This window comes from Micropterus dolomieu, linkage group LG01, assembly GCF_021292245.1.
Source record: "Micropterus dolomieu isolate WLL.071019.BEF.003 ecotype Adirondacks linkage group LG01, ASM2129224v1, whole genome shotgun sequence".
Classification (NCBI taxonomy): Eukaryota; Metazoa; Chordata; class Actinopteri; order Centrarchiformes; family Centrarchidae; genus Micropterus; species Micropterus dolomieu.
In genome coordinates this window covers 9,844,022-9,871,841 of record NC_060150.1, presented here as the reverse complement: position 1 = coordinate 9,871,841, position 27,820 = coordinate 9,844,022, and the positions used below count along the sequence as shown (strand labels likewise).

The 27,820-nt window shown below is 39.0% G+C and overlaps 1 long non-coding RNA gene across 2 annotated transcripts; it reads left to right on the top strand.

Annotated features, from left to right (window-relative positions):
- Positions 1-721: 721 nt before the first annotated feature.
- LOC123978032 lies at positions 722-20,669 on the top strand. 2 transcript variants are annotated; one of them, XR_006826848.1, is made up of 5 exons: positions 722-769; positions 1,593-1,670; positions 2,705-2,844; positions 15,195-15,254; positions 20,429-20,669. It is a non-coding gene; the product is annotated as an uncharacterized LOC123978032 (long non-coding RNA). The 2 variants fall into 2 exon arrangements; XR_006826847.1 differs by lacking the exons at positions 15,195-15,254; positions 20,429-20,669 and adding an exon at positions 4,286-4,485.
- The last annotated feature ends 7,151 nt before the right edge of the window (positions 20,670-27,820 follow it).

The window sequence follows — 27,820 nt, the reverse complement described above, 5'->3', positions numbered from 1 at the left end:
ACCAAGAAAACTCTGTTGTTTCCCACCTGCTGGAAAAGTGAAGCCGGTTAGCGCTAAGTTAGCTAACATCCCCCCTCCCCTTCAGGCTATGCAGCTGAGCAGGAAAGCTTCTACAGCAGCTACATAGCATCTATGTAACTTAACATTATCTCAATTTATAGAAAGTAACCGGAAGCTGTGTTTTATTACTGCCTACATGTCCAATGTTGAGAACATCAGGTACAAACTTAGACTAAACTGACATAGCCTGCAGCTCAGTCCTGTACAGACTGATTCAATTATTTTTCAGTTTTCAGTCTAAAAAAGTGGTTTTGGAAAAGAAAGGACGGTGGCGACTGGAGGAGCTACTTAGTGATGCAAACTAGTCCTTTTAAGCTAATGAGGAGACGTTTCTTTTTGGATTTTAATGTGCAAATAAAATGCACCTCAGAAGGGAGGAGGTTTCTCATGTTGCCTATTTTTTATATTAAGGTCTATAGATAAATGTCAGAAGCTGTAAAATGAAGACACAAAAGGCAAACATGAGAAATCATATCTATAATGAATCTGAGGTCATATTAACAGGGTTTTCCTGCCGTTAAGGCTTAGGGGTGATGCCCAAAACATGCTGTGCCATCACTGTAAAATCACTGTGGAGCAACAGAACCAACCAATTCGCACATCGAACGCGCCTGTTTTAAAAATTCTTAACCGTCGCTGACCGTTATTCGCACAGACAGCAGAGCGCTTGCAGTGGGAATTGGCAGTTCTCTCGGAGGACACGGACACGGTAAGATGATAACGTTACCGGTCATAGATAATGGTGCTCTGGTTGCCGTTTTAATTCAGACAATATCCGATTATGGCAAGCTAAGTTAGCTCGTGTTACAGCACCTTAGCATTAACGTTAACGTTAAGCTAGCTAACTAACTTAGCTTGGATGAGATGTTTCTGTCATTTTAAGCCAGTCATTAGGGCATATTTAATTTAACGTTAAGTGTATTTCACCCGTCTAGTAACAAGCTAAGCTAATCTGATCCTAATTTAAATAGCAGGTTCTAGTATAACTTAACCATTAAAGTTACTCATTTGAGTCCATTTTAAGCTGATATTTGCTAATATTTTGTTAAATTGAAGCCATTAAAAGTATGCCGAAAAAGCTATTAATTTAGCAGTTAACACTGCAATGGAAAGGTGGTTGTACAGACAACTAAAGTTTTCACTTGATGACTTTGTTACTGAAGAAAACTTGAAATGTGATTTTTTTCTCAGGTTAAGTTAACTAACCTTAACGTTAAGTGTTTTTTCTGCAACCTTTGAGCGGACGTAAATTGGCAGTTTACATCGGATATGTCATCCTCGGGAAGTTTACTCACACTGAAAGATACACTGTGGATCTGCAATCTTTCAGATTAATAAATCATATTAAACATTTAGGCAAAAATTCCTAAACCCTAAGTAATGTTAGCTTAATTGATGTCAGTTCATGTTTTTTTCTCATTTGGCATTTTTCTTTTCTTGAACTTTGGTTATTGGTCTTAAAATTTATTCTGAGTGGCATTACTAAAAGTCTCACATCTAACTTGTTTGCATTATACTGTGCTTTGCTGCAGCATACAACTCATTTACAAGTGGCGCCACTCTGATGTGGGGACTGCCTGCTTCTCACCCTTTCCTGCCGGCAGAGTAAAGTAAGTATTAGACTTGATTTAGCTGACTAAATTCGTATTTTGTCAAATACTGACAATGGTCTACTTATTTATTGATTTTAATAAATGTAATTATTTCTTTATGATGTAAGAAAGGAAATAACCACAGGGCTCTACAGTATGAGCATTTTGAGTGCATGTGTGGGTGAGCATAATTCTTTGGTATGACAGTGTGAAAAATTATTTCGGCACACTGAGCGATTTTTGTTTTTTTACAGAGATGATAGTAAAGCTGAGTCAATGTCTTTATAAGCTCTAAACATCTCTGGCTCAGTGTACAAAACATTCAGATAGCGCCATCCCCCTTTTAGCCGACCATGTCGCTGTTTTAAATGAGAAACATCAAGTCATATCAGTTGTAGATCAAATAATGTGAACAGCAAAGTGTCTGAAAAGGACCTTAAAAAGTGAATGCATAATTCGGCAAAACGGATGTTGTAGCCTAAATGCTGAAATTTGCATCCAACTCTTTTCTCAGTATAAAAGAGCATTACCTCCCGCGAGGTGTATGCAATTCATGGCAGGCACACAGAATTCAGCACAACACCTGTGCTGCAAAACGTCACTAGACCTTGTGGGAGCAAGGCCTGATCATAGTTCTAAGCTCATAGTAAACGCACGCAGTCTAGGGTCGACAAATTTACTTGGGCGGCTGTTAATCTACCTGGGCAGCCCGCCCAAGTAAAGCCTATGTGTGGGAAACACTATAATATATATTTTGTTAGTATTTTATTTATTTTCTACTGAAACTGTCATGAACGATCAACTGATGGTTTTAGTAGAGGATGTCTCAAGTTGTTGGACTATATACATACATGAATACATACATATTTCTTTAGGCTAGGTTTAGGCTGATTAAAAATTGGTTACCAATTTTGACAAACTAACCTCTCAAAGGGAATTTTAAAAATCTAATTAACACAGGATTTATCCCTGGTATGATAAAAATAAATGTATAATAATAATTACAAATGGATATTTGTTGTACTTTTTAATTTTTTTTTTGATTTTTTTAGAAGAGCCACAACACAAAACGTGCCATATGGGACATCCTTGCTCACATGTTCCATGATGATGTCAGGAAGAGGATAAATAGGACAGGGATCACTGAGAAAGAAATCTCTATGCCAGATGGCATCGGAGACGTTGCTCCTGTGTAAGTAATTCTAATATATATTTAAAACAATCTGAAGTCACACAGCATTCTTAGGCAGTGTTCAAACTGGCATTAGCACTACTTTAAAAAACACAACCATGCTTATTAATCGACGCAGAGGATTGGGAGTCAACACAGAGTGAATCAGAAAACATTGCAGGGTCTTTTGGCTAAGTCTTAATGCCACGCAACAACACATCATCTGGCAAAGCACTGAGGTGGCCAAGATATTTGCAAATACACATTTCTGGTAGACTCTGAAACTTGACTGTTACATTATGATTGTTGTTGTCATATACATATACTGTACTTTCTCATAGTATTATAAACAGTTATACAGTGTTTTGACATCTAACAAGACTTAAAACGCATGGATCTTTCACTCCAACCAGCCTACCTGGGTGATATTTCATGGTCTAATCGGCACATGAGGACGTGCCTCCCCCAAGTGAACACTGTCTTATATTAATCTCCAGAAAATACCCTGTTTGTGTAAAAATGATTGTTGTCTGTGGGAACAGTAGCTTTCCAAAAATTAGTTTTTTGTCTAGATTAAATAACTGTGAATAAAATATAAAGTGTTGCTTAGTGATCTTTAGAGGTACAGTGAAGTGGGTTTTATTACATATGGACATAGTCAGACTGTTTCCACCGTCTTATTCCCCCTCAACGCAACAAGTACTAGCCAATCGCAGGAAGTACTGCGCAAAGCTGGTGGGGAAGAAATATTAGGTGCGTTCGAGAGGACTGCAGCTGACTTTCGCCGACTAGATCAAGTCGAGTCGGACACATTCTACCTGTGTGAGCTGAGATCAATGACTGATCTCGCGGCATTTACAAAGGAAACTGCCAGGAGATCAGGCAAAAGTGTGGTTCCAACTTTGTGCAGCCGGAGAAAAGCAACTGCAGCTGCCGGACTCAGCGCCTGCAGCTGCCATCTCCCACGAGGTTTAAATGTCGTGACACAGTGCCATTTTGCAGCGCCGGCAAAAGTCGGACACAATTTCTAACCAGCATGCCTTATTTTAAGTCCAGCATGCATCATGTTAAGTTAGCGCTGCGCAGCGCCGCATGAAGTCAAACACAGACGCACCTAATGCATTTCCACCTGTTTGAAGTCTTTACACTGGGATAATCTTAGCTAGGCTCCTTACATGCTTGCTTATAACTTTTTTAAGGTGGGTCTCCGTCATTGACAGCCTTGTGCTGGTGCTGACTGATTTGTGCAGCGGTGTTTATGAGAGAGAGAGAGACAGAGAGAGACGAGAGAGAGAGAGGATGTGCTGCTCTGCGGTGCTCTGCAATCAAATACGTAGTAAATAGTAAAAAAAAAAAAAAGATAATCAATATGTGGTGGTTAGCGTGTATCCTTTTGTAAAAACTGTTGGTTGCAATGGGGGTTCATGAAATTTTGCATGAAAATCTCCTTGTGTGATTACAGATCCTGTGAGAAAGAGTCATATCTCCCATGCTGCCACAAATGATATCCTAAAGCAGAAAATATGGTGTTTCAACCTGGCATCAGAGAGGGGAAGAAGCTCAAGGATGTGTGCCACTGTCAGCATCCTTATGGAAGATCAGCCCACTGTTAATTCACCTTAATCCTTGATGGTTTTATTAAATTAAAAATATTTTGGATAATTTTTATGGTTGCATTTCGTTTGTCCAGTAATACATATTCCATGTATTTACAGTTTGTAAAGACTTATTTGACCTACTGAGTCTACCTTTGGATAAAAACTGTGTAAGGAAACAACGCATTTAGGATCCCCAGTTATTTTATCTGACATGAGCATGCTGATAACTGATGTCTCTCTTAAGGCTGTAGCAGAGCTGTATTAAGTTGCTAATACAAAGTCAATTTTCCTGTTTTCTGCTTCTTCACGGTAAAAGCATTTAACTAAAGAACTGCAGGGTGGCTTAAAGGATAAGAAGTATTTAAGCTTTTACAGGGTTTCCGCGGCTCCTTAAAAAGTCTTAAAAGGTATTAAAATAAAATCAGGGAAATAAGGTCTTAAATTGTCTTAAATTTACCATAAATTTGCTGTAGCTTTTAAATTTGGTGTGTTTAAGGCCAGTGGTAAAATTGTCACGCACAGTCGCCTAAAACGCCTAATTAGCGTGTATTTGTATGATTTTCTTTTAGTAATTGACAATGTGAGACCCCGCCATTAATATAACTCACATGTTACGTTTACGTTAGCTGCAGACGTTGACGTCTGGCTGCCTGTCATATTATAGTCAGTCGTGGCTGCATGATTGGGAGACGCAAGTTGGTCGGAGGAAGATCCGATCGTTCTGTCTAGCTCAAACAACTGTAGCCTACATCACGTGCTCCTCTCATTTGCGCAGGTCCAAAAAATTAACTTTCTAAAGTATGTCTTTCACCGTGATTTGTTTTCCTCCATGGATTATTTACCTCTCTGTAGCGGCGTGCCTGTGTATGAGTTTGGCCGGAAAGTGAAAGTGAAACTTAAGTTCGGTCCGGCTTGGTTTCCTTGCTAACTTTATTTATAATGTGTGAGTTCCTCTTTTCTTTTCTTTTAGTAGTTTATATTGCGTTTAACACAGCGGGGCTGGGCGATATGGACAAAAATAGTAAAATCTTTATTTAATCATTATTTTTATTATTATAAGTTTAAAGGCTTATTTTTTGCTCCCGAAGAAACCAGATGGTTAATTGTGCTTTTAAACTTTTCTTTAAGGTCAGAACATGACAAACACTTGATGCCAAACAGCAGCCTGGTATCAAACAGTGAATCACTTCAGAAAGCTGAGGTAAAACATTCAAAACAACAAATACTGTATGCATAAGAAAAATAAAGTAAAATCTTTTTTCAGTCCCTTTTCCTCAACACATAAATATCCTAATAGAAAATAAAGTGCTAATTCGTTTGTGATTCAGATGAATTAAATCAAATATTTATTGAACATTTGTAATCGAGGAAGATTGTATCATTATAATTACCATTATTGTTTTATTGCCCAGCCCTAGTTCACGTTCAGAAACGGACACGATCAGGTCACCAAAAGCCTGAGCATGAGCAATAATTGGCTCTGTTTGAGCACGTTTATGCACAACACTGAATGGACACACTGTCTAGGATCCTGTCTGCATTGTCAAACTTTTGGATTTTATTTGCAGAAGACTGCGCCCGATACATATTTCCGCCCAAGTAGTTGCTGTTTTTGTGGTTATCAAGGCATTTACATCCATGTGGTCATGGTTTCCCTGACCACCTCCAGAGGTCGTTTTGCTGATTGGATCACAATCTGTCCTCAATGCGTCTCAGGTGCATTTACACCTGTACTTTCATGTGGTCAAGTGCTACCTGATCACAAGGTGTAAACAGCCTCTATGTTCCCTGATTCAGAATATGCAAAGTCTTTTACATGTGGTGAAAATAAAACTGCCAAATGTGGCATTGCGTCGCTCATTAAGAGATCAAATGCGCATGAATTATTTTTTTTAGATTTTAGGTCTTAAATTTAATTTGTTGAGGTCTTAAAACGTCTTAAAAAGCATTAATTTTGACTTTTAAAATGGTGCAAGAACCCTGTCTTATACAGAACAGTAGATGTTGGTCAGCTAGATTTTAGATATTTCTGTAGCTAGTTTTGGCCAGATAAGCCACTTTAAGAACATATCCAAATCAGATCTGGGCCGGATGAGCCACTTCATAAACGGATCCGGATTGGGTCCAGGCCGGGTGAGCCACTTCGTGAACGGGTCCGGATCAGATCCGGGTAGGGTATGAGCCAGATCTGTTCCGGATCTGCAATCCTTATCCGTTTCGGATCCATCGCGCTGTGCAAGTGGACTCGTTCCGTTCTACTCCGTTTCGGACCCTGTGAGACCTCCGGTGCGGAGTCAGTTTGCTATCTGGGATGTCACACTTTGTAACCGTTAGACCACACTAAGTAACTTTACTGTAACTAGTGTTAGTTTGTAGTGTGTTGTGACCGTTTTGTTGCAGTGTTTTATGTTATGTGGGTCACGTTAGTTACCACGACTGTGAGGTGGAGCTCTGCGTTAGCCGGCGAGCTAACGTGACTTTCTCTGTGTTTCTCCAGCTTTATAAATGCTCACTTTGTTCTTACTTGACATCATCTGAACCTGTTTGGTCTGATGGGCTTCAGCACATTAAACTTTATTGTTGTTTTGTATCCTTACGTGGGGCCTGTGTTTTGCTGTGAGCTGTGTTGTTTTATGGTGTTAGTGGACTGCATGTCGTTAGCTGCTGTGTTGTCGCTGTAGTCTGAGAGAGGCTCGGGAGCACGCACAGGGCTGAATCCGACCCAGTGTCCTCACATTAAAAGCAGAATAGTGGCTGATGCAAGCAACGGAGAAAGCAGGCGTGTGCTTCATTTCTAAGTGAGTTTTGAGCCCATTGGCAATAAGACAATGAAAATTTGATTCATTTCACTGAAAAACTTACATATAGTCCCTTTAAATGTAAGTGCAGCATGAGAGAAAACTTCTTAAACATGTACCATTACTTCCAGCAGTATGGTAATTTCCAGCCAGTTTCATTCTCTATTTTTTTCAAAAGTAACCTGACAGGTTATACAAATGGCCTCATTTCCAGGTGCACAACACCCCCTGCAAGTTTATCAATTAATGCAATGCTTTTGACAAACTACCCTCTCAATGAATTTCTGGCGGAGGTGGGCTGAGCACAAAATAGCCATTGAATACTTTGAGTGCATAACTTACAGAACAATTCTGAAAAACGGACTATTATCAAGCACAATTACTTAGGCATAAGTCAATTTTTCTAGAGCAAAAGGATATGACACTACACTGGATGGAAGAGATTTTCTCATTAGTACTCTTCATATTGTACATATCCACTGTACTTAGCGTTCACATGTACTGCAGCTGACTAAATGTTTCCGGAGGCTGCAGGCATCTGACCCAATGATGGCCCTTATTCTCCCTAGCAGATGCAGAGAGTGCAATTGCTGCTCGCACAATTACTACTCCACACAGTGCACAGCAGGCCTTTAGGTTCAGATTCTAATGTGTCTCTCAAAAAAAATAGAAAATAAAAAATTCTCCAGAGCTCTGCTGAAATGTCGGAATCCCCTTCAGGGTCCTTTTAAGCTGTGATATCGGAAAATTATGTATGTGACCTTTGAACCCAATAGACGTGACATGGCGATTTTAGTATATGATTGACAGCAGTGTATATGTAAGGTTATGGCTAATTAAGTATTATTTACAGTTATTATAAAAGAGTAATTTGGTCATTTGAATTTTCATCATTCAGTGTAAATACCACCCCGGTTCCTGCAGCATTCCTAATATGGAGTCATTTAAATAAGGAAAATCACTTTGGCCATAAATATAAAATTCTCCTCTTGTTGAGCTGTGAGGGATTCAGGGCTATTTTGGGCTTTTATGGCCTGGCTCTCAGGTGGAAAATACTCCGGAGGAATGAGGGTTTTCTCCTCATATTATTAATCAAACCAACAATGCATCCAAAGCAGCCACTGGCGCAGAATGTACTTTCTTGCCCCTCAACGACACTCTGCTGACCAATTTCCCATCACTTGCTCTGACTCACCCCATTTTGAAGAAGCAGCACAAGGACTTTATTACCGCGCCACAGGCAGACAGGGACTCATAAAGCTGACGGGTGTGATAACTCGTCCCCTACCTTGTCATGACTCGGAGAGGAGGATGGAACAAAGGTGTGATGGAGAAGGGCATGAAGCCATCGTCCCACAGTGTGCTCAATGGGTTTTCCCAGTGACACCCTGTCACTCCAGATTTAAAGACTGAGGGGAAGGCCCAGACAGTGATGGGTGATGGAGTAGCGGAGATGCACACAGGGCCAATGTACCTAGGTGTTTTCATCTCCTAAGAGCAGTTTGTTCTCTTGACTGATGCACTTTTAAGGCCTCGGGGTGAGAAGGGCATTGGTGTTTTCTGACTTTCTTTTATACCTTTTTTTGTCTGGAGATAGATCGGAAGAGTGCATACGTTTTCCATTTTTCCGAAGTCCATTAATTTTTAATATTAACATTATTAATATTAAATCATGTCATAATATCATCATAATTTAATATGGGAGCTATCTTCCGCTGCTGAGTTAGATGAACGGATCATACCCTCCCCCTCCTCTGAGGTTTGAGCTGAAATTCCGCACTGTGAGAATAAATCAGAAACCTTACCATTGTCTACGTAAGGAACGTGGACAACAGTCAAAGGAGCATCTCATGTTCTTTGTGGTAATGCAAAGCCAAATGTTTAGTACATGCTTTGCTGCAAGAGCATCACATATTTGGAGGTCAGATACATGAAAACACCACTTCCTGTACATAGACTGATATTTATAAAAGAAGAACATGTGGTGAGAATGTGCGCACCTAATGCATACTTCAGACCGAGTACAAACTGTTACCTATACCGAGAGTGTGATATGTGGAAATGGGAAAATAAGGTGAGAGACCAAATACAATATGCAGTGTTATTCTTTTAGGGTGTGTCAATTTTAACAACTGTATAATCATACAACTATATGATTTTTTTTTTCTGTATGATTTTCTTGTATGGTCTACAAACCTAGACTAATGCAACAAGATCCATAAATCTTAACAATAAAATAGGTCATTGTCACTGTCTACCAAAATGTTCAATTTCAAATCTCCCTCTGCTATACATTAAGTTTAAGCTTCCAAACATGCCTGGTTTCAGTACGAAAAAGTCATCATGGTTAAAAGAAAGCAAGATTGACTGATGGTATGAGACAGAATGCAAATGCTCTCCCTTGTTAAAGCTTTTACCCAACTCACCTGTCAGTAAGACATCGTGGTATGAATGAACTTTGTAGTAATGTATTGTGAAGCACTGTATATACTCCAAATTGCTATGCACACTATAACCTAAACTAACAGTAACTTTTAGCTGATAACCTTTACAGTGCTTGATGAGGATTATTGAGATACAGTATTGCTGCTGCTGACAGTTTACAGACACATGAGTGTTAAATGTATGTGGGAATGTGTCATTATTGTGCATAAGGATGGCTGCTATGATACTGCTGAAGGACGTCACCAACGTCATTGAAATGGCACTTCTTTGCCATTCTTTTCACTGACAGATTGGAGGAGCAGACACATGTCTTTCATTCATTAATAATTCATTCATTCTGCCTATGACCATACATGGCAGTGGAAGCCAGGCTTGTGCATTCGCACACATTCCAGTGGATGAGAACAGTGTCTCTGCATATTTCTGTTTGTAGCTTCAAGACACAAACTCTGTATGCACAGAGAATTATACATGTGACCCCAGGAGTGACACAAAGGACATTGTGCCATAACACTTGCACTGTTATTCCCCAACATTTCAGACTATTGATTTTGACCCCGACAATCGTTTTTGGTTGAGATAAATATTAATAAACGTGTGCGACGTGTGTGATTTTGGTAAAAGCTTTGACTTACAGTACAGGTCAGAGTATTTTCAATAGCTGAGCAGTTTAAGAGGCCATCACTGGTGGGAGGCTATCATCTCCTATTCACAGCTTTGCAAGTTGGCTCGGGGGTATTGTCGACCTCTGTGCTGACACAAACTTATTGCTGGCGTAAATCACACTCCAGCCATACACCACTCCTGCCCTTTCACCATGAATATTTAAACAAGTATACATATACCACGCTGCCTTACATTGTCTTGAATATTATTGCCTGCCCGAAGTAACGTTTGAATTATGTTTGTTTCAAGAAGTGCAACTTTGGACTTTGGATTTTCTTTTATACCCAGACTTATTCTGCACATTCTGATGACATATTAGATGAGAAAATATCCACAAGGAATACCTGCTTTATACACTTGATGTTTTTTTTCCTCTGTGAGGTTACTGGGGACACAGAAGTGACGGGGTGTATCCACGCTAATGCATCTCTGCTCACAGACAGATGACACACCTCCAGACCTATCTGTTCATTTACCTCCACAATCAAGATTCACGGCTCTATTTTCCACGGCCCTGTTTGCCAGAGGTGCTCTGTTTTCTTCAGTGTTAAATGAATTAAATGGGCGGGCTGCCAAAAGCATTGCTCATTCCACATACCAGATATAGCAGCGTGTCTGCGTCTCGGGTATGCATAGACAGAATTTCAGAGTGCATTCACACGTTGCCTGCGGCTGATTCAAAGTGATGGATTTTGCTTTCAGAGCTCTGCACCGTGACCTCTATTTTTACAGGTCAAGCTGTGTTAATGTCACAATAATATATATATATATATATATAGATAGATAGATAGATAGATAGATATAGATATATATAAAAAATCCCCCTCTCACCCCTTGCAGGGTGGTATCATCCTCAAGCTCAGGTCTTCTACGAGATATAGGTATATATATATATATATATACATATGTGTGTGAATACTGGCTTTAAGTTATAATTACCTAAATAATTACTTTTAAATGCCAGTGCAGATTACACACTCGGGTGCACAAAAAAAAGTTGCTGAAGAATGTTACTGTGATGAGCACAGTTGCTCTGCTAAATAAGGTGCAAAAGCTTTGTGCCGGAGAAACGGCGAGCAGGAGACATGCGAGCGTCGGCTCTGCATGACTTGCTCTGTCAACGGCGGCATACGGAGGCCTAGCGCCGGCCAGGTGGCTCTTACATCTGGCCCATTAGCTCTCAACCACTGCAATGACTCTCCAAACCACTGAAAGCCTGTTGAAATAATATCATCAGGACCTGTAAGTGCTGAAGGCCGCCTTGCCCATTGCCTGCTCAGAATAGCGAGTCATGGAAATACTCTGAATTTGACCTGATCAGTCTGCTTTGAGGCCAGAATCCATTCCTGTCTTGGAGGACCCCGCACTGCTTACTATGTACAGGTGTCAGGGGGTGACACAGTATGGATTTGATCAAATGAATGTAGTGCTGGACCGATTAGTCAACAGAAATGTTTTTTATTTTGGTAATTCATTTTCAAGTAGAAATGCCAGTTCCAGCTTCTTTAATGGGATAATTTGCTGATTTTCTGTTTTATATCATTGAAAATTAAATAAGCAATTCTGATATGGCACCTTTGGTTCTGAGAGTAAGACTTTAATGGATTAAAATACCAGTCAATGAATCTAAAAGAATAAAATCAGTTGCAGCCTTAAATTAAATATTTCAGATCAGCATTTGGTGTCCTCTGGCCAATTTATAATAATAGAAAATTACATTTACAGGTTTTACACTTTTGCCTCTAGCTAATGAAATGTCATCATGGTTGAATGCATCTTTAAAATCTCTCAAGCTAAATAAACCACTCTTATAAAAAGTTTTGTTGGCATTTAAAAATGCTCAACAGCAGCCATGAGTCTTTCAAACAAAATAAACATTTTTAAAACAGCAAAAAGTCAAGGTGTTGTATTTAGTGCTGCAACAGATTAGTAGTGTTTTTCACCCAGATGTAGCAGCTGAGTTTAAATAATGTATGTTTTTGTCTGGGACCTCAGCCGAGATAATCTGGAGACATGTCTGTCTCTCGTGAATTGTGTGTCCCTGTCAGGTTGTGGTAGTTAACGTGAACAAAGCGGCCAGGTCTTTGGCCTTTTCTTTCTGGTCTCTAGTCCCCTGACTCTCAGGGACAAACCCCCACCTCCAAAAGCACGCCTCTTGCCCTGAGCACTGCACCAAGTGACACATTCTATCCATCAACTGCTGTGCGGCAACATACGAAGCAAAAAAGTGCAGGAATGGCAGATTTTTCATGCATATGATATTCGAGGTACGGCACATCCGACTGTGTTAACCCAGGAAGGTGGGGAAGGGGCGGAGGGGCTTTGAAGATGGATTACCAGTTTACGTCCTGAGAAAAGAGGCTGCTATGAGCAAGTAGCAATTTCAGGAGAAGGCCCTTACAGCGAGTTCAGTGTGTGGGAAGAGGAATACAGATGTTCATTACGAAGAGTTTATTTTCATGTCAACAAAAGAATACTGTGTATTATTGCTGTCAAATACTATAGACCCCCAGCTAAAAGCCACTCTTCCTTCTCATAAATAATAATAAAAATAGATGTCATGGCTTTAAATTTGAAATTATAGAACCACTGACATATTCACAGATAAGTGGTGATAGCGCATGAATTTTTGGTTTTAGCAATCAATTTTCTTACAGCTAGGCTACATTTGGCATGCCAAAAATCTTCACTTCAGCACTGTGTTTTATGAGTGTAATTCTATTGAGCGAAAAATTAAATGCATAATTCAGGCTTGAACAGGCTGCCCAGTTCATTTTACAAAAGGGGACACAGGCCAAAGAAAAAGAAAAAGGCAGTCTGTGGTTTGTTCCTTAATCTTTCAGGACCAATACAGCAGTGATGAAGAAGGTAGGCATGATACGTTGCTCTAGTTTTCTACTGCTGGCAACTAATCTGTAAAAAAAAAACATACACCATCATTTTTTAAAACTGCTTTTTTGTCCTTTAATGACAAGAGCTTGCTGATAAAGTTGCTCCTAAATAAAGATAGACCAACGTAATGAATGCTTGGGTCTTTCTCTTGCCAAAAACTGCATTACAGTCAGTGCTCCTAATGGTTTCCCTTGTCTGAATCAAACTATCTGTGGACGTGCTCCCAGCAAGAGTGAATTTAACACCAGAGATGAATTGTGGGACGGAATTGGGGAGTCCGAGATCATGGGGGGGGGGAAGCCCCATTCACAAACCAGGGGCAGCCATTATCATAAGCACTCTGAAATTAACGACAATTTATCACATCCAAGTGTGGCAGCTCTCACTCAGCAGTGCCTTTTCATCAATAACAGCATGTGGGACAGTACCGTAACAGCAGTATGAGCTCGTAACGCTTATAATTTTACATTTACATTTACATTTACTCATTTGGCAGACACTTTTATCCAAAGCGACTTACATTTGAGGAACAACATACAAGCATCAACAGAGCATCAACTACACATCTACAACTGACAATACATACTAGTAAGAGCAGCAATAAATACTAGTAAGAGCTCACAGTACATATCACATCAATGGGGTAGATACCTAGGGAAGGAAGTAAGAGTTAACAAAAAGTGCAATCAATTGTTTTACCAGAACTGGCACTGCTACTTTGTGTCTTTTGAAAACTGCAGAAATTAACAATATTGATAAATGGATGTGTATGCATTCCCAGTATCAGGTCACCAGGTTCTGGTCATGAAAATGAGCATATATCATGTTGTGGGCATGAATAATGAAAATAGTGCTCAATTTCCTCATATGAAAGGCATATATACCAACTGGGCAGAACAGCTGAAATAAAAAGGAAAGGTTTCAGGTAAAGGGTTAATTTCTGAGGTGGGACTTACTCTACTGTTACCCACAGTCCCACTATGGATGGTGGAGCCCGACTTAGTACTACTACTAATGAACATTAAAGGAAATAGTGTATGTAGCCTATTGTGTGCAGCTGCCAAAGAGAAACTATAATTAAAAAAAAATTATAATGTACTACTACAAGTATTAACAATAATAATAATCAGATTACTCATGTCATTACAATTATTATATTACATTATAATGATAAAAAGCACTCGACTACATTGGCAATATATTTTTTGTTGTGCAGTAGTTATTACTTTACACATTCTGCCACAATGACTATTTTCAATGTAGCATATTAACATTAATTTATCCCTTTACCAGCACGCTTTTCATTCTAACCAAAGCTCCGAGAATTTTTAAACCACAATCTATTATACACGCATCTAATACTACATGACTGTCTACATGACTGTTTTCACACTAACATTGCACATTTGAAAGAGGAGCTATAACTTTGTTTGGCAGAAAGCCGTGTTAGATACTTGTTCACCTCACATTTATACAAGTCCCCTCTGGTTTAATCATTTTCGACGCATCAACTGTAACTACAGACAAGTAGCTCCAGGTATTTTAATACGTTTAATATGTATAGTAACACTATAGTTTAACGGCTCATTAACGTTAGCGCTCTTCCACTGATAATTTAACAATGTGCAGCGTTAGTTGCTGTAAGTGATGTTAGAAAATATTTAGAAGTGATGACCTAGGGAGAAATGAGAGGACCGTTAGAACTGTTTCGGAAATAAATCTACAATCAAGTCTGTCAGCAGCGTATCCTCCACCACTCACCTATTATAACATTAATACTACTGCGACCTGGTAGGAAGCCGGGAGAGGGCAATGACAAACGGGAGGGTTAGCAAGTATGGTCATGAATGTTTTCAGGAGAGGAGAAGGGATGGATGCTATTTTATTATTATTTAAGTCATGTATTTAGCATGACAAATGACCAACTCACCGGTAACACAGTTCTCTCTGTTGTTTCTACATGCTCCTGTAGGCTCCCGTAGGCTCCCGTAGGCTCCTGTAGACTCCGGTCAGCTGATCAGTGGAACCTCTGGTGAGCAAACTATGCAACACTCATGAAATGAGTAAACGATCGGACTCTCATAAATTGTCTCTTATAAACGCAGATACCGATTTATCTGCAATTAGCTCATATCGGCCGATAATATCTGCATAATGATATATCGGTCAGGCTCTAATGGATGGTGCTAAAAATGTCATCACGCATGCTTTATGTTGCTCAAAATGAAAGGGAGCACTCTTATCTAATACACACACACACACAGCGAGAGAGAGAGAGGGCCAAAGGTTGAAGCCAGAAAGTGATTAAAACATCCATTCAACACATTAACAGTCAGAGTGCAACAGAATCTACCATTCTGAGTGTCCCTTAGAAAGTAGTCTGGCCAAGATAAAATGTGTGTTCTCTGGGCATCCAGAGTTTTTGCAGCTGAAGTCACAAAATCAAACCCGCAACAATAAGCACATTGAAAATAGGTCTACTTTTTAATTAGAGATTAAAGTAACCACAGCACATGACATATCCATATCATTGGAAGTACAAGGCATTAAAACATTAAAATGACAGAAGCTTAACTAAAGAAACACTTACAAATGGTATGTTTATATTTATTGCTCACTAAGGTTGGAACTCGCACATGGCTTCCAGTAAGTTCTGATTCAAAACTGTCCATTTCCTGAGCATTATTTAGCTCCTCAAACAATGACTTAAGGCCAGGTTGCACACTCTTGGGCACACACTTTCCTTCTTTATTTTCATGCAGGACTTGAGTCGTGCAAAAGAAAAGGAGAGTTTAAATGCGTGGGCACATTTTAAATTGGATGATGTGGAAGATTTTAAATAACCTTGCGTGGCCTTGATTCTGCTGTTTCACCCTCCGGCTCTGTCCGTATTCATGATTCACACTACTTTTCTATTGTGTTATAACTGTGCGCCTTGTGTTTACATTTTACATTTACATTTGTTCCATTGATGGAGACTGGATATGTGCCCCGCCCTTCAATGGCACTGGCTTATTAAAGTTGAACTCCAATACAGTGCATGGCTCCTTTTATGGTAAGAGGTTTTTGTCTGTGAGAGAAGTACAGCAGTGAGAAACATTGACTACACCAGGCTTTTTACATATAGATTATGTTTGGGAGGGTAGAGCATCAGTGACAGTGTTTTTTCTGGTAAAAAAGACACTGGGCAAGAAGAGGATGGCTATGGGATGTTTGAGGCTGATGACGTGAAGGTAAGATTTTTAACCTGACGAGCAGGAAGAATTGGTGGGAGACGACGATGTATTCAGAGGCCATCTCTGCCAGAACCCTGTGGTTTGTCATTTGAGGTAGACAACAACTGCTAGCTCAGCAAGTCAAAGCCCTGCAGCTCAATACAGCACACTGGACCGCTGTAGTTTGTCAGGTGAGTCAGACTCCTGTAGCTCATCCTTTAAGGTTGGCCTATTGTTTAAAAATGTCAACTCAAAATACACTGGAGCACTGCTGAGCTACTACAGCGTTACAAAAGAATTTAATAAGCCTTTCTGTTGGGAGATCATTCCCACATACTGTCTCTACTTCATTAATTTTCTCTAAATATCCAGTCTAACTTGGGAACATCAAGCATGTCTGGGACTCACCAAATGCATGTCACTTCCTCAGCTCAAGTGCTAAAACAGCAGAGCGAGAGTTCTGCTTCCTTGCTTGCAACATCATCATTTCCATTTCCTCCTGTATCATTTCTCATGTCTTATGACAATGTCTTTTTCTTCTCAAATTTGAACGTCTAAATCAAAAACTCCCAACGTTTCTTAACTTCCAATCAACTGGAGTCCAATGTGGAAAGTCTCACTAGCCATAAACTGGAGAGCCCATCAACATACATACAAGTTTTCATCTCACACAGAGCTATATGGCAACATAAAAACCTGGTAATAGTGTGCACAGGGCAGGCTATCAACATCTACTCCTGCCAGACCGACAGCAGATGCTGGTGGCACAGATTAGATTGTTTTTCTTCTTCTTCTTCTTCTTTCTCCAAAGCTGCGTGTGTGTAACTTGTTATGTGCTAGACTGTGTACTGCAAAAGCAAAAAATTGCTATCTGTAAACACCTGTCACACTCAGCATTTATTAGAATATTTTATAGTTTTTCAATCAGAAACCATTTTGTAAAATGTGAATGTCATATGGCGCAGATTACATATTGTGAGCTGGCGGGCTGGCTCTGGACAGTGTATTGCAGGGGCTGTGGTGCAGAAAGCAGCAATAGCATGCCATGTGGTCTTTAAAACATGATGCAGGTCTATCGCTAAAAACTGTGAAAATATATAATAAAGTTGTTCTTCACAAGCCAATTCCAGCCTCAGTCTAGATTTGAAAGCAAGCTTACCTATGTATACTGTATGTTTCAGGGCACTAATTTCAGTTGCTTGCTATAGTTGCCTGCTAGTTATTTGCAACTTAGCCAGATGCACACGCTACCTAATTTAGTTAACATATTAGGGGAAGTAGCTAATGTAGTTAGTTTGTTAGAGTCTGAGGACAGGGCATATGGTGACAACTTGTTCCCAAGTTACATTTTTGCTTGTGATAAACAATGACGAGACATGCCACATACAGGTATGTAGCTCATGTGTAACTTACATCAACATAGCTACTTGTCAGCTGCATACAGCTCCCAACATTAAAGCTACGCTCCGTTGTACCGTTCTTCATTTGGGTAAGTGAGCTAGCCTAGAGATGTGACAGCAGAGAGTGAAGACCGAGTAATGCACCTTCACTTCTATGAAAAATGTACATATTAAATAGGTTGTTCTGTATGGCCACAAGCTCATCGCACTTTACTTTAAGAGAGCTAATTTTGAGTTTGAATAGATAGTTGCATATCAAAAATGAAGGATCAAATATGGGATAACGTTACAAGAGTCACCCAGAAAGCCTAATGGATGCACAAAAAATTCTTCTGGGTAATAAATCAATAATGATAATTATAGAGATATAATTTCCTCAATAACAACATATCAAATTTTTAATAAATGTTTGATGATTGTTTGATGTTTGAATCACAAATTAATTAGCACTTAAGTTTGAATGTTCTTCCTCAGATTTGTGTTTGTTCTGTGTTTGTTCTGTGTTTGTTCTGACCATAAACAATAGTTTGAAACCACAATTACCATCTGCCTTTAAATTTGAAAGAAATAATGATTTGATATTATTATTATTATGTTAATTATCAATATCGAATGTTATGACATTTTTTTCGAGATAATATTTTTGGCCTTATCGCCCAGCTTTATTGTTAAGTGGATGGTAAACATGGAAAAGGAGTGTTGAATAAAGATGCTTAAGTTGATTTCAGCTCTTAGTGTTTGTACATGGGTGTTTTAATGGGAATGGGAATCTTTAAGATCAATTTAACAAGTAGCCTACTTATTATCTCGTTCCACATTTTATTGTGTCATGAAGTCTTGGTCTTGACTCGGTCTCGCCCTCCCTCAGTCTTGGTCTCAACTTGGTCTCAGCACCTAAAAGTCTTGGTCTTGTCACGGTCTCAATAAACTCCGGTCTTGGTCTTGACTTGGTCGCGGTTTGGGCGGTCTTGACTACAACACTACTTGACCCTTAGTGGGTCTCACTAAAAAAAGTAGAGCTGTGATATTGGGAAAAGCATTTTACGTTCCAGAAAACAATACCAACTAAAAACGACCACACTGTATTTTGACTTTTCTCATGGAAGTCCAAATGGCAATGCCATCAGTCATAAATACTACAGAGCCACTTTACCAAAGTTCGACCTAACAAGATTCAATAAAGAAAGAAAGCATCAATACACCTGCCATAACAAGGTGTGTTTCACTCCATGAGGACCGGTAAATGACTAATTTGGAAGTTTCAAGGTGATTAAAATACGCCAAATGTAGCCTACACGTTTCTCCTATAATACTCCAACACCTCACAGAAGTTTTGAAGTGACCTTCTCTTCACACTAATTAGCTTAACGGCTATAGAGGGCGTACGTGCGGTGCCCCACCGGCCACAAAGCCTAATGTTAATTCAGAGTCAGCAATAGTGATAGGAATTACTTCTTAAAATCTTATGTCTCCATTTCTTTCTGAAAGCCGGCTTTTCATTTCACATTTCACTCAATGCCTGAGTTATATTTTCATTTGTTGCACAAAAAAAAGCTAAATTCTTCATCTGCAATAGCCTACATTTAAATATTCAGTCATATTGATGGTTAAAAAGTGGGATAGGCCTATGTCATGAATAAATCTTAGTTGTATAACAAAACACACTACAAATAAAAAATAGTATGGTTTATAAATACTTACACAGCTCCATACAGACACATACAGTTTATTATGATTATGAAAAACAGAAATGAATGTGCATTTGGCATCCATGCTGAATCTTAAAGAGACAGATTAAGTAGAAAAGCTGAACTGTTGGTAGGAGTGTGCTTGCTTTTCTGATTCAATTGTCAAGTAAGTGTAACAGTCTTCTCTTGTTGGAGTCAAAACCCTAGTGCGCCAAGCTAGATGACGACATTGCTTGTGTGTAAGCTGAAGTCCCCAGAGCCTGTAGCCCTGCCTAGGCAAATAATCACCAGCCTCCACTGCTGTCAATCACACATCAAAGGCAACGCCCAGGTGAGGGCTGCGATTTGTATTTGGACCCTTTTTCCTTGTGACAAGACAGTGCCACACATTCTAAAACAGAGTCTTAAAAACAAGGGTCTAAAGAAAAAAATAAACATGATAAAAAATTTAAGGCCTAATTTTATAATTAATATCCCTGTACTATTATGTACTTGAACCAAAGGGAGGGGCATACATATTAGATATTCATGAAAAAGTATTGATACAATTTCCCTTCATATTAGAACATGATGGGTTAAACTACAAATGAATGCGCAGAAGGCTATTGGGACTTTTAAGCCCTTTTCAAATGGGAATTCAAGAGTTTATTAAATCATATATTTCAGAGATGCTTTTCAAAAAAAAACTCTGTTCCACTGGATGTAGACAGACTCCTATATGAGCAACTTTAAAACCCTATTGTTCAGGAGGACCTGAATGTCATGCAATTTCCTGTGATCTAGTGTCAGTGTCAGACACCCCTAAAAAGCATCTTGAAGCTTGTAAATCTCATTCCCAACAGAACCCATCTAATCAAGTTTGCTCTGTCTGTTTGCTTCTACATTGTTTTGCCAAAACAACAGAGCAGCAGGGTGTCATGGTGATTAAGGAGACCGCCCTTCAAGTGGAGAATGCTGTGCTCAGGCCCCCGTGTTGGCAAGCATCTGTGAGCCTCCGCCCGCTCAAGGGAGGTCTGCTCTCTTTGCCACCTGGGGAGGATTTCCATCACGGTCTCACAAACTTTGGAGAGATGAGTGTATACTCTGAAATGTACATTGTGTGATCTGTAGTGTTTTGGGACACACTGCATGTATGGAAAATCCATTTTTGGCTACATAAAGATACATAAGACAAAAGTTCTCCCAATTCATAGCAGCCATACTGGGCTTGTTTGGCCACTCAGTAGGTGTAACGAGGGTTGTACAACATGAAAAAGTAACAACAATATTCTCTACTTGACATTTTGTGGGCTAATGAGCCTGAATTTAAAGGTGACATTCTTGTCATCATTACATGTAACTGAGAATGTAATTCCACCTTGTTGACTTCTGCACCCCAACTAATTTCCAAAGAGATAATCTAAGTAACACATTTTTCTAATTGAAAAGTCACAGATCGCTATAGCAACTGTATCAGCAGCATCCACATGCCAGATCGTCCACCTGAGACAGCTTTGCCTACATAATTAGAAGCTCTCTCCTACTGTCAAAATCATAAAAATGGGATGAAAAATCCTGCTGATCTGACAGGGAAAAGAGTGATGGTGGCTTGTTAATTCATAATCACCCTGAATTAATGATTCAGTGAGACTGAGAGGCACAGGGCATATGGAAAAGAGAGGGCTGCAGATGCTCCCCAGTGCCTGGGGGGCTTCTAGGAATGGGAGCAACTCAGTGCCTTGTCACACACAAACACGCCTGTATGCATGCCCATAAGCATAAACACACACAGAGACTATCCCAACATGAAAACATCTCTGATAAGGAAATGGTTTCAGTTTTATTTAGCATTCAGACCACATCAGACAATATTTTTTTCAGTATATATCTTAGTGGACTGGATGCTGATAGCCCGAGGGAACTTAAATAATGAAAAAGAGATATTTACTCCTCCCTGGACGGTAAATTGCAGAGAAAATGCTTGAAATAAGGTCCTTTCCTTTTCCATTTCCTTACCTTTTATTTTCCTTTCCTTTGTCATGACATTGCAGTATATATCAATTCAATTAATGGGAAAAAAGTTTATCCTTGAATAGATTTTCACAGATTTACCTGAAGTGCTTTCTACTTGAACTACTCAGCCATTCACTCCATATCTCTAAACTGGATCGCAGCATGGTAAACAGACGCCACAAGTGTAGAACGCAAGTGAAATGAAAACCGCCTCCTCCAAGAATCCCCCCGACACCTTGGGCGAAAGCAGAGTTCCTTTTTCTTTGACCAAAAGGATTATCTGGACAAGCCACAAAGAAATCTCTGTGGATTCATTTCTTGGTCTAAGAATATTGCACATCCTATCTTCTGACATACAATATAGCCAAGGGATGCTGGAATAAGTGTCCAGACTGTGGCACTGTGAGCAGAATCTAACTGTCAGCTATCAATTTGTACAGCTGGCATAAAAAAGGAGGAAAAAAACCTTTACCCCATGACAATAAAGCTGGGAATGGATGCCTCGCTGGTATTTTGTGAAAATGAAAGATTGCAACCCGAAAAAACAGCAAGCATTTATATATATATATATATATATATATATATATATATATATATATATATATACACATTACGTATGCTCATATGATCATGCATGCTCATCTTTATTTTCATTGTGTTTTCAACTTGTTCTCCAGCATCAAAGCATGGACATATCATTACAGTATCAGCTTATCACAAAAAAAAGTTAGCAGAAGAGTGAAATTATTCAGTTTCTAAGGCCTAGCAGTTTATAACAGTTGTCAATTAATGCATATTTATATACCTATATTGTGCAGGTGTGCAACTTGTGACATAGTATCATGCCATGGAGTTGCTATGTGGTTCTAGAAGTATTTTTGCCTAAGCATAATCCACAACTATTGCTTGATGATGGTTTTTAAAGGTTCTGTATATTAGATTTGGAACATTAATATAGCAGCAAACAAGTATTTGTTTTGTAAAGATATTGTGGAGTAATGGCATCCTGAGCAGACAATGATGTCACACTCCCTCTGTGTGTGTTGTCCAATGAGCTTATCTGTAATTTGTTATGGTAGCTTTATCGGGTCCCGCGTGCATGTTAGTCCCTAGGCGCTAAAGAGGCAGTTATTTCCCTCGGGAGTTAGTAGAGACCACAAACAGAGCTAAAAGAGAGTGATAATTGGACTTACATTTGCCATGAGACCAGAAACACAAATTCAAGTGTAAAAAAAGCAACTGTCTGTTTGCCATATAAACTTAAAAGTTGATGATATGTCTATGTTGAGTTCATGTGTTTCTGCTGCCCCCTAAGCAGTAAAAAAATATCAGTTATTGTAGGTTTAAAGCTCTGCCATTGGATAAAATGCTTATTGGAAGTTGTAGTTAACATCTCTCATTACGTTTGTATTTACACAAGGCTTGTGCTTTTGAGTTTTTATTAAACCACCAGATGTTTTCCACTGCAGTTGCTCACTTCTTGCTCTGAGGACTTAAAATGGGAGAATATCATGCCCGTCCAAGCCTTGGAACTGCCCCAACTGTCTGTCACCTAACATTGTTTATGCATTAAATGAACTGGATGCCAAAACCACTCATTGACTCATCTTTGCCATTCTATTGGTCTGATCCTACACCTCAGAATCAACTTCTGTCAATAACCCTAATCTTCAGCAAGCTGTGATTCGTGGAAAGAAAATTTAGCTTGAAGTGTAGCTTGAACTGATTAGGAAAAAGTACTGAATGAACCAATGGAGGGCATATATTTGTGAATGAGACAATCTCCCTGATTGAACTAGGGCTAAGCTTCATTTAGTTGCTATTGAGACAGTATAATAGACACTCAACAGTGTGAATTCATGCTAAAACATGTAGTTGAGCCCATGGGTATTTAGAGCTGATTCAGTTTTAGTGGCACATGCTTTTGACCACTTAAAACTAAATTCCCTTCGGCTTGACTAATGATAAAACAAACTGAGTGCAAACTGAAAATGAGCAATTTTTAGAGTCAATATGTGACTTAGCAAACAGCATTATGACTGTATTGGACGAGTACTTACAGTGTTATTTTGCACACAAAGAACCCCTGTCAAGAACAAATTCTTAGCACAGGAAGCAGGTCTGATTAGGGCTGGCTTTTCATATGTATTTCTGTCTTTCACCAAAGTCAAACCTCTTGAATAAGGTGGTGGTTTCTCATGATGCATTGATTAAACTCAGCAGTCAGAAAACACAGAAAGGGAGCTTTTACTTGACTGAGTTGCTGTCTCTACTATATTGCAAGCTGCAGGGCACCATGATTGGTAATCTAGGTTTAACTGTCAAGTGCTCTCCCGATTGTTTTTAGGTTCCTATAGAACCTCCAGTTTGTGATGTTTTATATGTAAATAAGTCCCTGTTAGCATTTCTATCCAAAGCTATGTTATATAATGATAAATTTCCAAATTATGATTTATTGCATTATATAGATTCTTATTCTTTTACATTAGAGTTTGGAGTGTTGAGCTCTGAAATTTGTTCATTTTATTATAACCTTAAGGAAGTCTGGATTTAGCAGCTGTAGTTGAGGGTCACTTCTCTGACTCACCATGTTGCACGTAAGTTAGCAGAGGTAAGAGAGGTAAGAGTTGCTCCTTTCACTTTCCTCTCCTCCTCTGACTACCTTTCTCTCTGCTGACTTCACCATTACAACTGAATCTATATTAGCTATCGCAAGAACAACTATGTATAGCTAGTACACTTTTAATTGGCTGAATTTTCAGTGTTAATGGTAAATTTTATTTGGATGCAAGTACAAGTTTTGGAGTCACTTCTCCCTCGTTAGATGGCACTTCTTTTGCCATGTGGGAAATATTATAGGAAATACAAGTAGAAGATTGATGTGAATGTTTTTTCTCGCTCGGTTGCTGGTGATTACGTTCTATACGATATGATGTGAATGCAGCAATAGTATTCAGTCTCTGCCAATAACTCAAATGCTCCCTGTAATTGGGATTCCTCACAATCATAGTCAAATAAGCCAAACTAGATACCTCCATTGTTCACATGAATGTAAATGACTCCAGACACTTGAGCTAAATGCCTCATTTTCCCCTTGGACACCATCTTGACCATCTCTTGCCTCTTCCCACCTGCCACAGAGGAGGCAGTGAAGAGTCTGTTAACTCCACAACTCTGACTCTGACTCGCTGCTGTGTTGATATTAGAATCCTTTTTTAAATAACTTTAAAAAGGATGAGTTTTTTTCTGGGCTAGGCCATCCTGACTAAAATAGGATGGCCATCTTAATAGAAGAAAGTCTCAGATGTTGGCTGAGAATATTAGCGCCTGCTTGTGATGCTCCAGTCTTGCAGGAAATGCCCCCCGCCCTCTGACTTTTCTGTTTGATGATACTTTTGCAATGTATATATTTGCAAAAGCCCTAGGAAGTTACTTGGTAAAGTTCCAAATAGAAAAAAGGTGGTTTAAATCTGATAGCCAGCATTCTATCATGCTATATATGGCTCAGATAACAAGATTAACTGAGGGAATGTCTTGGAATGTCTAGGAAATAGTTTAGTATTGAGAGTAGTGGCAAGTAAAGTACAAGAAAGGAAGCAAATAAAGCACATTAAAGCCAAAAAGCTCACGCATTCTGTTCAGTGCCTTCAGTGAAGTCTTTCTTGAAGTCCACACTTGCTCTATGTGTTATTTGGTGTATTGCACGCTATAATATAATCGTTCCAATTTAAGGGATATTGAATCTTACACAGTATAGAAAAAAATGCCTTTTCTTTATTACCATTGTTTAGTGACCCCAATAAATGTTTGGCAAATACTGAGCAAAAAAGGTTATGAAGAAAAACCAACATAAATATTGACTTGTAATTTCTGTGTACGGAACAGGCTTCTGCTATTTATGTTATTATCTCTTGTCTTTTTCATCTCTCATCTTCGGCGAGGCAATAACACGTTAAGGTCACTATATCAGATGTAGCAATAATAAGTGCTCTATAATTTACACTATATTATAAACAGACACCCGCATCACTAGATAGGCACCATCTTTAAAGAGCCAACTCCATACAGCTTGGACTTAGACAGAAAAGCCACTTAACCCAGAACAGGCTGTGGGAATAACAGATAGGACTCTGTCAATCTGGGAGGTATTTGTATATGGATTCATTCATAGATCCCTTTGTATTACTGAAGGGATATTATTACGTTCCTTTAAAGACACATTTTACCTTACTACCTATCTTTCGACTTGAAACTTGAACTTCGTGTGTTACAAGATGCCATGCAATGAAGACCCATCATCCTAAAGTTCTAAAGAGCAGAATGCTCTCGGGGACATACATATCAAGCAGGAACCTCTGGGTCTGAAAAGTGAAGCCAATGCGCAAGTGCCTTAAACCTGTATTCCTTTTAATGGCCAGCAGGGGGTGACTCCACTGGTTGCAAAAAGAAGTCTGATTTCATTAGAAAGAATGGCAAACTTTCCATTTGATTTATTACCTCACTTTCCTAATGAGTTTACGGTCTCAGTCGCTTGTTCCAAGTATTCTTCAATACAGCATGTATTTCTTTAGTAAATTATGGTATCATTTATAGGAAAATAGACGATAAAGCAACATATGCTTTACGGCGGCACTACCTAGTAAGTGACAAGTCGCTAACATATATTTTGTTTTAAGCCTGTATTTATTTCTTTTTAAGATTTGTTTTTATTAACAGAAGCTCTTACAAGATGTTAATTGTGTGTAGGAACGGTCCACAGTTTGATACATTGAGAATAGTATTTTACAAAAGGTATATACACAAATGTATAACCCCACAGACACACCTTACAAACATGATGATTTTCAATTTTCAACATCAAAAGCAAAAGCAAAAAAAAAAAATAAGTAAAGTAAAGTAAATAAGATCAATACAAAACAAAAACACAAATATTACACAAACCTTTCCCATCCCACCCCCCACCCTCTTACTATGTATGGTTCTCAGTTTCCTTTCATTTATATATCTAAACAGTCTATATACATCTTATACATACACTCATCTGTATACATTAAACCTATATAAATCTACACATTACTCACAACAAATGCATCGATGAGGAAGTTTCCAGAGAAGGCAGAATGTCTGTGAAGGGGCCCCAGATTTCTCTAAAGGCTGCATGCTTCCCTCTCACATTATATAATATCTTTTCGGGTGCGCAATAAGACACAAGCTCATTAATCCAATGTCTTACTGATGGTGAATTTTCAGATTTCCAGTTGATCAGAATACATTTCTTTACTGCAGTGCTCGCAAGAAAGATAAAGTATTTCTTGTAGTAGTTTGCATTAATAGAGCTTGTGTCCCCCAGGATCCATAGTTTTGGGTCCTGTTCAATTTGACTTCCTATTACCCTTGAGGTGAATTCAATGTCACGTTTCCAAAGTTCTTTTATCATTAGGCAGCTCCATAGCATGTGTATAAGATCACCATCGGTCACTTTACATCTCTGACATTTAGAGGAAATTTTGCTGTCAATTTTATGTAACTTGTAGGGTGTGTAGTATGTCCTATGGAATAAATTAAATTGAATTTGCCTGTGTTTTGTGGAGAATAGCACAGTCTGTGCTTGTTCCAATAGATGACGCCAATCTGCCTCCTCAAAAATACAGTCTAGGTCTTTTTCCCATTTCTCTTTTGTAGATGTTTTATCATAAACCGGTAACGCTCCATTGATGATACCATATATAGAAGATATTATCCCTTTTGTTGATCCGTGTAATTTGTTACATAGGTGGGTTTCAAGAGGAGTTTCTTTTGGGATATATGGGAATGTTTCTTAGGATTTCTCCTTAACCCAGTCTGTAATTTGTAGGTTGAAAGGTTGAATTTTTCATTTAGTTGTTAGCAAATGTATCATCAATGTATAAGTCAGCAACTGTTTGGATTTCTCTTTCCCTCCACCCCCGCAACACTGAGTCAGCTATGTGGTGCGAGAGGTTGGGATTGCCCCACAAAGGTGCCCTTCTAAGAAAAGAAATATTTGTGTCGAGAAGTGAGTGAGATTCTTGCCAAGCAGCAAATGTGTTAAGTATTACTGAGTTGTTCGTGAGTGTGGCTAAATATGTTTTTGTGCCTATGAATGGAATATCCTTTAAAGGCATAGACTTTAACTCATGTTGTTCTATTGGGACCCATCCACCTCACTATTCTCTGCATGCCACCAGATCCAAATCAATCTGTACTGCGAAGCAAGATAATAATTCCTAAAATTTGGTCATTTGAGTCCTCCCCTTGAATATGGAGCCTGCAGAGAAATGAGTT